Below are 10492 nucleotides of genomic sequence, written 5' to 3' on the forward strand. Positions count from 1 at the left end.
TTTTTTTTTTTTTAATGTATTAAAAAAGCAGAAGACTTGGGCAAGTCTATCCTTTCCCCTGGCTCCTTTGGGATCCGGGCTGGCCGTTCACTTTCCTCCTCTCCATCTGTACAGTTTATTTATCCTGGCCTTTTTTAAAGCATGAGCAACGGACAGAGTTTCGAAGACTTTTTAGCTGCATGTGCAGAAGAGGACAGAGCTCGTATATTTTGCATCTCTTTCCCCCAGGGCTTTCCCCCACCGTAAGGCAGTGCCACCATGCATTAATTGCTTTCAAGCCCAGATAATCGTGCAGCTCCCTAAACTGCAGCCAGAGGAGGTTAGAAATCGCCTCTGCTCCTCGCCCCGGTGCGGGAAAGGGAGTCCCAGAGCCCGGCCGCAGCGTCTCTGCGCGCTGCTGCTCTCAAAGTGTGAAAACTAGGTTGAACTTTAAATCCTTCTTAAAAACAAAATCCAATGCACCACACAGCCGAAATAATAACCTTTCTCTGCCCTTTTCTTCCCGACAGCAGTGAACTGCCATTGCAGGGACGACATAGGCACGGTTGGAGGACAAACCGGTTAAGAACAGAGTGTGGGAAAAAATGAAAAGCAAATACAGTAACTTAAAAACAAAATCCCCTCTTAAATCCCAGCCGCATCCCTGCGTTGTCGGAGACAGCTGGGCCGGCGGCTGGAATGGGAGAGCGGAGCGGGGGCCGGAGGCTGGTCCCAGCCCCCCGGTACAGGGGTCAGGAGCAGAGACCAGCCTCGTACCCTGCGGCCCCCTCCTGCCCCGCGAAGGGGGACAGGAGTGTATAGAGGAAAAGGATGAGAGCACCCGGTTGTCCGTCTATTGCCTCCCCCCTTGCCAGTAGATGCTAGGGCTGCAGAAAGCCTGAGAGGAATATTGTTTGTGGGAACTGCCACCGCATATTAATGTCCCCTCATGCATGCATTGAATAAATCACTAGGGCTAATTGAACAACAACAACAAAAAAAAAAATAGCAAAACAGGCCTTAGAAAAGCCCTCCGGATTCCCACCGCAGAACTGTGTCAGCGGCGGGGCAGATCCGTCATACCGGGAATGCGGTTACGGCGCCAGCGTGTTTGCAGCGCTCGGTGCCATTTTTGAGTTTTAATTTATCTGATTAAAAAAAAAAAAAAAGGCATTCCGCCACCACCACCGGCACAGCTTGAGCTTGTGGGACTCCGACCCGCAAGTGCTCCGAGGGCTCCGCCAAGCCGAGCAAAACCCAGCGCCAGGGGGGACGGGAGCGGAGTGCCCCCGCCGTGCGCGCTCCCGCCCCGCTCGGGCCCGGCGGCTCCGGCCGGCCGGCGGCTCGGCGGCAGGGACACGCCGTGCCCAGGCGAGCCCAAGCCGTCGGCGCTTGTGCTCGGCGCGGTGCGGCCTGCGGCGGGGACAGCTCTGTCCCGGCGGGTGGCAATGCAGCGACGGCAGCGGGACCAGCGGTCCCGGCGGTGGCGGGGGGCAGCCCCCCCCCCCGGCTCCGCAGCACGGGCCGGGGTGCAGGACGGTGCCTCTCGGCTTTGCTCGCTTATTGCCCTCCCCGCGTGTTTACTTTGATATCTCCCCACTCATTACTGACATGTCAAGGGCTGTCGCCGCAGAAGTTGGGGGCACTATGGAAAGAAGTTTCTTGAAGCAAAAGGAGAAAGTCGGGGCCCCTCGCCTGCCCCGCGCTGCCGACGGCGCCGGGCAAGAGCGGGGCGCGGGGCGCAGCCTGGCTCCCGCCCTCCCTCGGCAGCGCTAGGGAGAAGCTGCGGGGAGTAAAGCAACTTCCCTCCCCAAACCCCTCTTCTTCCTCCTCCTTCCCCCTCTTGGACGTGCCGCTTTGCGCGCGCCTCCTCTGCCCCTCGTGGGAGTCACTGCGCCCAGCGCAAGGAGGGATCCGCGCACATCCCCGGCCGGGGCTGGGGGCCCGCTCCGCCCCGCTCCGCGCCGCCCCGCGGAGCCGAAGCGAGCCCGGRCGGCCTGGCCTTCCGCGGGGCGGCCGGCAGGAGGGAGCGGGCTGCACCGCGCACTCGGACCCCGGCAGCGCCCCGCGACGGGCGCAGCTCCGAGGGGCCGAGCGCTGCCCGCCGCCCGCCCGGGAACCCCGCAGACGAGCAGGCAACCGGGCAGCAACCTGTCCCCAAAGACCCCGTGTAGCCAGGGCCGGGTCCCACCTCCACCCGCTCCTTGCAGCCACGGGGAGGCTGCGGTCGGGGTGCCGAGACGGGCCGGGCCCTGCAGCCGCCGGCCCGGGGCTGGGGCTCGGGGCTGCGCTGGGGGGAGCGCGGGGCGCTGCCCGGCCAGGAGCGCGCTGGGCCCGGCTCCCCGACGGCACAGCGCGGGCAGGTCAGCCGCCTTGCCCCCTCGGGAATGGGGCGTGTGGTGGTGCAGAGCCAAATTTGGCTGCCGGATGACAGTTAAACCGTGGTCTCGTGTAGCCCAGGAGAACGATTCCCTTCAGTGAAAATCGTATTATTTTGTTTGATCTCGCAGTTTTGCAAGAGCTATTGCTAACAGCTGTAGCGAGCATTGCATCCCCCCTCCGGGGCAGAGGTGACTACTGGCGAGGGCTGCTCCCAGAATTAAACGAGACACTCAGACAGGAAACACAATTGGCAACACAACCCCCTCCCCCTATTTACTGACACAAAACTTAAAGACTATCTGTGCCAAGCATTTAATAGACTATTTTAAACATTCCCCTCCTTCCTCTCCTCCAGGAGAGTGTATAAAACTGATTGTCTTTAATTCCAAAATAGAGGAATCTTAGACTAAAAGACTTTTTGGACTAAAGATAGAAACATCAGCCTAAGACTTTCCAGAGATGCTGAGCGCTGTTGCCATACGGTGGATGAGCGCTCAGCATTGGGGTGGGCAGGCAAGATGTGTTATTAGGATGAGCCAGGGTTTGCGAGATAACTGTTCCCAGCTGTTTTAGGGTTTAATCTTTTTCTTTTCTTTTTTTTTTTTTCTTTCTGAGCTGGCTAAGTGCCCGTCTGGCTCTAGCAGGCTGGTTGTTTTCTGTGATTGACAGACCAAGGTCAGGGAAGCTCTTCAGGGCTGCGGGTGTCAGGTTTCGCGGAGGACAGATAAAACAGCTCCGGCGCTCGGGCGAGCGCCGCGGCCCTGCGCGGCCGCGGAGCCGCGTGCGCGGGGAAGCCAGGCCCGCGCTGCCTCCCGGGCAGGTGAGCGCGCAGCGGGCGCGGGGCGCGGAGCGGAGCCGGGAGCGCGGGCGCGGAGCGCTGGCTGCGGGAGCCGCGCTGCTTCGGCTGCACGCCCCGCGCCTCCGGCCTGCCAGCATCCTCCCCTGCCGCCGCTGCGCTCCGTGGGTGCCTCTGTTTTTTCCCCTCTTTTATTATTATTATTATTTTTAAAATTTCTGGTCTCGTCCTGATGTGATCGAAAGAGCACTTTCCCCGCCATCGAGGGGGAAATGGCAATTTTGCCCCTTATTTGAGCAAGCTTTGCTTTTTTTTTTTTTTAATCATTATGGTTCACTCTGTTAAGGTTACAGTAAATCTGAAGTTAACACGCGCGCGYGCACACAAACACACACTCTAAATAGCTTATTGCATAATCCTGCCTAGAGTGTTCAGTAATGTAGCATGCAGCGGTCTCTTACGATCCCACACTGGACTTTTGTTTTATGTAAAAAGGAGAAGAAGAAGAAGGAGAAGAAGAGGGGGGAAAAAAGCTTTTGGTGCTGCCTTTTCATGCTTTTTAAATGGTGGCTTTTAGTAGTGAATTTTGAACACAGCATGAAGTGCTAGAAAACGGTTTCTTGCTATTGCATCCAGGAGAGGGAAGACCCTATTTATATTTGTGAGCTGGTCCTGCCCATCATGGCATATGGAAGTGCTCGAAAATGGATTGCGGTGTRTTTGAGACCTAAGGTACCGAGAATCCTATGCCTTAAACAGAAATGCTCCACTGGGTGTATATTGTATTTATACATTTGTAACAATATGGTTGGAATAAACATCGCAGCCACAGTAAAGACGGAAAAAGAGCATTCCACATAAAGAAAGCCATATGTCCTCCTGTCCCACAGTGGCTGCTATTAGGTTTTGGAGATAGCTGTCCTTTGCCATATTTTATTTCCCCTTTTAAAGTTTCACTGTTTGTCTTAAGGCACAGATGCAAAACACTGCATTTCCACTTTATACATGTGTTCTCTTAAAAGATTTGTTTAGATAAGGAAACCAATGCTAAGTGTTCTCACTTGAAAGAAATTAAATATATAGAATAATAAGCTGCTGCTAAAATATATAAAAAACATTTGAATTAATAATAAGAACTTGTTCTGAGGCAAAATTCAATTTTACTTCCTATTAYGCAATCTTTGCATGTAAAGTTGCTTTAATGCAAAAGAGCAGCTCATCAAAAATTCTGTTTTATTGGTATCAAAAATTTATGATATCCTGAGGCATGAGGGGCAGAGAGCAAGGTAGGAAAGCTATGTCCTTTTACCAAGTTTAGTGCTTTCTTTAAAGAAACATCTCAAACTTCTGTCTCCCCCTTTCTTCCTCACTTTTGGAGGCAGTGGGTAAAGGTTTATACCAGAGTAAACCCTCCAGTGACAACGTCATCGTGCAGCTCTAATACACCATTTTGTTGACTGTACAGTCTATGCAGACTCTTGTTTTCACTGCGATGCCAGGAGACACTCGGACATGTCCACACAGATGTAGAGATGGGATTATTTACAAATACTGAAAGAGGATGCTTTCGTTCAGTATTGCAGTAATGTATATGCATTGAAAACACGTGCATCGTTTGCGCCTGTATTTGACTATTGAAGTCTGCAACCTCTTATCAATAAAACTCTGAGAGGTCTGATTCTGCTCGAGCCTAGGTTTCCCACTAACGAGAGTTCATTTGTTTCCAAAGAGGCGCTGCTAGCTTTATAAAGGATATCAGAGACCCAGCGAGAATAGCACTGGGTTCAGAAGGAATTTTTGTGAAATAAGGGTGGCAAGAAACCGGTGCCAAGTATCTGAAATAYGCATTCATAAAGATAAGTAATAGTTAATTCTTCATCAGGAAAACTTCACGTAATTTACTGAAGGAGGCCATTGCCATTACTGCTATTTTACAGCTGGGGAAACTGAGGCACTGACAGATGCTGTGGCTCGGCCAAGGTCAGCTGCAGGCTGATGGCTGGGCTAGGTCTTACGGGCCCCCTGGGCCGTGCTGCCTCTCCTCCAGTCGCCCCAGCTGGAAGCACAGGGCAAGATTGGCCATCGCAAGGGGAAGACGAGGGGGAGGAAGTCAGCTCCAAACCTCTGCAGTCCTGTGTTTGCATGGGTCCAGGCTCTTCTACTGGTTAATGGAGCAGAAACTTTCCTGCTGTTTTCAGGGGGCCTGTTCAGAAGAGAAATTACAGAGGGCAATAAACCCGCACCTTGGACTTGTGCTAACTGCTTCTTCCTTGCTCTTATGCTGTGGTGCAGTTATTACCTAAAGCCTTTACAAATATGAGAAAGGGAACATTTAATTATAAACAGGTCTCYGAGCTAACACCAGCCCTTACGGCTCCCTGGGTCTCTGTTTTTCCCTTATTTAAGGTGGCCAACAGTCATAGAAAAATGTGCTTTCAAATGTGAAATCTCTGCCCACGAGATCCTAAGGGAAAGCGTTCACATCTACACTCAGCCCGGCCTATCTTGCTCATTGCCCGATGACATCCAGGTCTCCTTGGTGTGGTAGCACTGTTGCCGTGCTGCTAACACCAGCTCTAGCACGGAGCCGTCTGTGCTGAGGCAGAAGTTGAGGAGCACAGAGCATTCAGGACACCAGAAAGAGGGCCACTAAACCCCCCCCCCCCCTTTGAGAACAGGCCATCATTTTTATGCCAGCCTTGATCAGGCATTTTCTTCTGAATATTGCAGTGGTAATGCTGCACGGGGCTGCGAGAGAACAGCCTGATCTCGGAGACTGGAGCAGCACAAATTCATGAAGTTCAGCACAGGTTCTGCGGAGCGACAGGTTGACCCACTCCACAGATGGACAAAAGGAATATCAGAGATGTTAGCAGAAAATGCTTCTGGAAGGGTATTTCCAGGTCTTCACTTACCTCCAGTCAGGCACTCAGAAGAGAAAGGTATTAAGCAAATACCTGTGAACCTCTGGGGCTATATAAGAAGTGACTCAAGCATAAGTCAGACAGACAGACAGGAATCGTGATGATAATAATAATAAAAAAATGCCTTTCTGATTTGCAATATTACTGGATCTTTCTCTGAGTGATTTCTGTCCTGCTGCTCACAGACTTAAAGCATTAGGTGACACAAAATAAAAGGACCCTCTCCTGAATCAAAATAAAGCAGGATAGAAACAGTTGCATTAAACAGCAGGTAAGTTTGAATTTGAAATACATTGATTTTATGGTCATGTTACACAGCTCAATAATTAATGACATAATTTGGATCAAATGTAAAACAGTGTTTTTAGATTCTAGAGCTGGTGTCTGCTCTAGAATCTAAAAACACTGTTTCTATTAAATGTCTTGGATTTTTTAAAATAAGTCCTTTTCCATAATCTGTTTTCAATTGAMTATTACAGTAAGTATATCAAGATTACTGGATCACATTGTTTACAGATGAAACAGTTTAAAAGTGAAGTTATTTTTGGTTCAAATCTTCTGTGTTTTCAAATGAAAGGCATTTCTGGAGTAGCTGCTGAAAACAAAAATACCAGGGGAAAAAAAAAGAAAAAAGGAGGAAGATAAAACATGGCACTGTGAGGGTTAAGCAAGGTCCTAGGATCCAAGTAAATATTTATATGAGTGCTCAAAGAAGGGGGAAAAAAATCTCAATATAACCAAAATATAAATCACGGTGCTTTATGTTAGCTGTCAAATTATTCTAGCCCCTGCATTCCAGTACTTGCTCTACTGGTAATGTCACATACAATATGTGGGCTTTTGCTTTGGTGCAGGTTTGGCAGGTAATTAAAATCAGTTGTATGGAGGTTTACACAGACTCCCTCCGATCCACTGAAAGACAAACAACCTGTTGACTGTGATCGCTGCGAGTGTGCAAAACTGTATGGGAAAGGGGATTCTCACAAGCGGGAGAGAAAAGCCTGTCCGTGGCGTGCGGGGCTCCGCGCCTCGCCTCGCCTCCAGCGTGGATTAACTCTTTGGTGCCTCGGGAGCTTGCCTTTCTGCGCAGAGGAAATGAGAACTGGGTAATGGCAGAATCGGCAGCCCGGCATTTGTCAGCGGAAAAAAATAATAATAAAAGCAAGCCCTGAGGGCGGCTAGCCCTCGGGTCAGGTTTGCCGACATTCCTGACCTAGGGGAGACTATTCTTTCTAGAAGTCATCTGGGTGATTTAGCCTTCCTGCTTTGCCTGCGCTCTGCTTTTTGGAGACTCCGGTCACGACAGAGTGAATTATTCCTGACAGCTTCACAATGCAGCCCGTTCTCCAACCTGCGCTGGTCCTGGAGTCCAGGAGCTCCTTCCTTGGGAGCCTGCAAATGATGTCCAGAGCTTGCATTTCATGGCCTTTGATTACACCCTTTTATAAAGGAGAATCAGGATCAAAAGCCGAGGCTCAGCCCCTCCCCTTTACACGTCCTTCTTCTCATTTGACTCCTGCGAGGGTGTAAGTGGGAAGGGCCCTCACCTCGTGCGAAAGGGAGACCTTCGGAAGCACCCTGCTCTTGCTGGCTCCTGCCGTGGGTGTTCCCGGCTCGGCGGGGAGGCTCTTCGCCCCGGGAGGCACCGCGCGCCTCCCGCGTGCTCCGCGGAGGACCCGGGCGCCGGCTGCAGGCTCTGTGCCGGGAAGCGAGTGCTGCGARGCCGCACCCGGGTGGATGCGCCCTCGGTGTCAGGGAGCCGCGCCAGCGCTGACACTGCTGCTGTGCGACACCCTCTCGTTTAACCGCAGGATTAGCATGGCACCGAGATGACGGGTTATTCCCCTCTGGCCTCTCTCCCCACGCGATGTGTCATCCCTGCCTCCGGCCTCCCTCTTCGCAGACGGAGGCTCCGGGCAAAGAGCAACTCGTTTCCTATATGGGTTGCATTTTGATGGAGGTTTCCAGGGGGAAGCCAAGCTGTAAGGAGGAGACCCATCTGCAAGGATAACCCCACCACTAGCATCGTTTCGCAGGGACCAGTGAACAAGCACCATCTGTTTCGCTGCCATCCACTTGCCTAGACGTGAGAGTACCCATTCATATTCATCAAACCAGTCTCTTATGCTAATGTCTGTCTACCTCCTTTCTTATCTTGTAGTTCTACACAAAATCAGTGAGCAAGGGCCTTCCTGAATTAGCCCAGATTCCTGTTACTCAGCTTGGGAAATGCTGGGCTGAATCCTGTCCGGGGGGAGGAGGGGGGAGAAAGAAAAGAAAAAAACAAAGCAAACAGAGATCAACTTTTGGAATCGCTTAGGTCTATTTATCTGTTACCAATCAAACAGTGATTTGTCTGTCTGATAGGGGTATAGATAAAGTTTTCAGCAATTTGCAGTAATTAAATGTGAAAGGGGAAGAAGCAGAGGGTTTCCAGGCAACATGCTGCAGAAGGGGAGTTTTGGAGGAAGGCACAGAACCCCTTGTTAAACATCTGCCAGGCTGAACGAAAGGTAGGGGTGATTTCCCTGCTCTAATGGAGTTCCCCCCTCCTCTTCAACGCCCTGCAAAGACATTCTCCTCCTGCTGCTGCTAAAATCAGCTGCAGGGAGAGAAAATCCCTGGAGATTGGGAAAATACTTTCCAGAACAGGTTATTGCCTCTGATTACAACAAGTGGCAGGTATTAAACAGAAAAAAAAAAATCCCGAGGAAAGACACTACCACCTCCCCCATAAGGACTTTGCTCCCCTGTCCGAATTATGCAAGCTAGAGCACAGTGCAATGCTCAGTATATTCAAGATAGTTGTCARGAGCAAAGTATAAACATTTCCAGCAAATGCACTTAATAGAAGTTTGTTTGCCAAGTGCTCCAGCCTCCTTTCTTGGTTATGGTGAGGAAAAGGCCATTTTCATTAAGTGGGGAAAAATACCATTCCCTCTCCCCCACCCCTTCAATTAAGAAAATCCTAAACCTCTGAATGAAAAGCTTTTTCTAGCCGTTCACTTAGTTACCCATCAGCTTTATCACTATTGTACCCAAAGTTTATTAAAGTGCCCCTGTTGTGTACTCCTTTTTACAAATGTTAGCAATGGGAGCACAGCCCGGTTCCCGGATGGGCCTAACTGACCTGATCCAGCAAACGGATATGGTGAGTGAACCAGCAACTATGATCCAAAGGGGATGCAGAAGAAACTGAGAGGAGCCCCCGGCATGCATGAAATATGGTCACATTTCCTGGGAGAACAGAGTCCGTGGGAATTTGGCCATTGGACTTTGCTGGGGCTAGAATTTCGCCCCAGCCTCCGATGGGGTTTGGGTGCCTTCTGCCAGGAGATAGCTGAACACAGGGAAGAGATATATTGCAGCAGCAATTAAGCTATAATCAGTATCTGCCTTTGCTTGAATCACTTTGCTCCACCCTGAACATGCAGTACAGCAGGGCTGGAAGCTCCTTCAGCCAAGAACTTGGGACTCCAGGGAAGGGGTGTGTTCGTTCCTCTTCTGAACTAACAACTTCATTCCAAAAGCAACCACAGTTGTCTTGAGCTACCGTCGCCAGTGCAATATGCCTTTAGCAGAAAACAGGAGCTTCCTGTGAATGAAAAAGGCCTGAAGATGATGCTTCTGTTTTAATTAACTACTGTGCCTTATAGATTCATGCTTTTCCTTGAAAGCTCAGTTGGCTTCTTTAATTGCTGTTCCCAATGACACAGTTTATTTCCCTGCAGATTGCCATTTCCCAGGGTGCCCTCACTGAGAACGCCCACAAGAACCCTCTCTGGTGGCCGGAGTCGGGGAGGAGCTGCTTCACATTCAGAGAACCTGCTGATGACTCCAAGATGACTCCATGCAGCAAATTTTACAAAAAAACCCTCTCTGACCATGTCCCTCCATGCTCCCACGTCACAGAAACGTTGGCTGGAAGGGAGCTTTGGAGGCCTCTAGTGCAGCCTCCCACTCAAAGCAGGATTGTTGCCAACACTAGGTCAGGTCAGCCATGGCTTTGCCTAGCAAAGTCTTGAAAACTTCCAAGGGTGGAGATCACACCACCTCTCTGGGTTTCTATTCCATCCATATTCTTCTGCTAATTCTATTTGTAGGAATTTACCCATCTCCAAAGTAACTCTCCCACCAGGAGGACAATAACTTGGAGCTGTTTTGTAATCCCCTCCACTTCCTTTAAGAACCTGATGACACAGAAACACAAAAGAAGTTGAACACCTATTATGGGAATCAGGAACATTCAGTCTTCTGTTTAGATTCTCAAAATCCCCACCAGACTGTTCCTTAAACTTACAGGCTGGAGGCACCTGCAGTATTAACAATAAAGTTCTCCAGTCCCCTGAAGTTCTGCTCCTGGGACACCCAGAAGCAGCTCACTGCCTGTCTCAAGCTTACATCTCATTCA

Source organism: Apteryx rowi, unplaced genomic scaffold, assembly GCF_003343035.1.
Source record: "Apteryx rowi isolate R43461 unplaced genomic scaffold, aptRow1 scaffold_44, whole genome shotgun sequence".
Classification (NCBI taxonomy): Eukaryota; Metazoa; Chordata; class Aves; order Apterygiformes; family Apterygidae; genus Apteryx; species Apteryx rowi.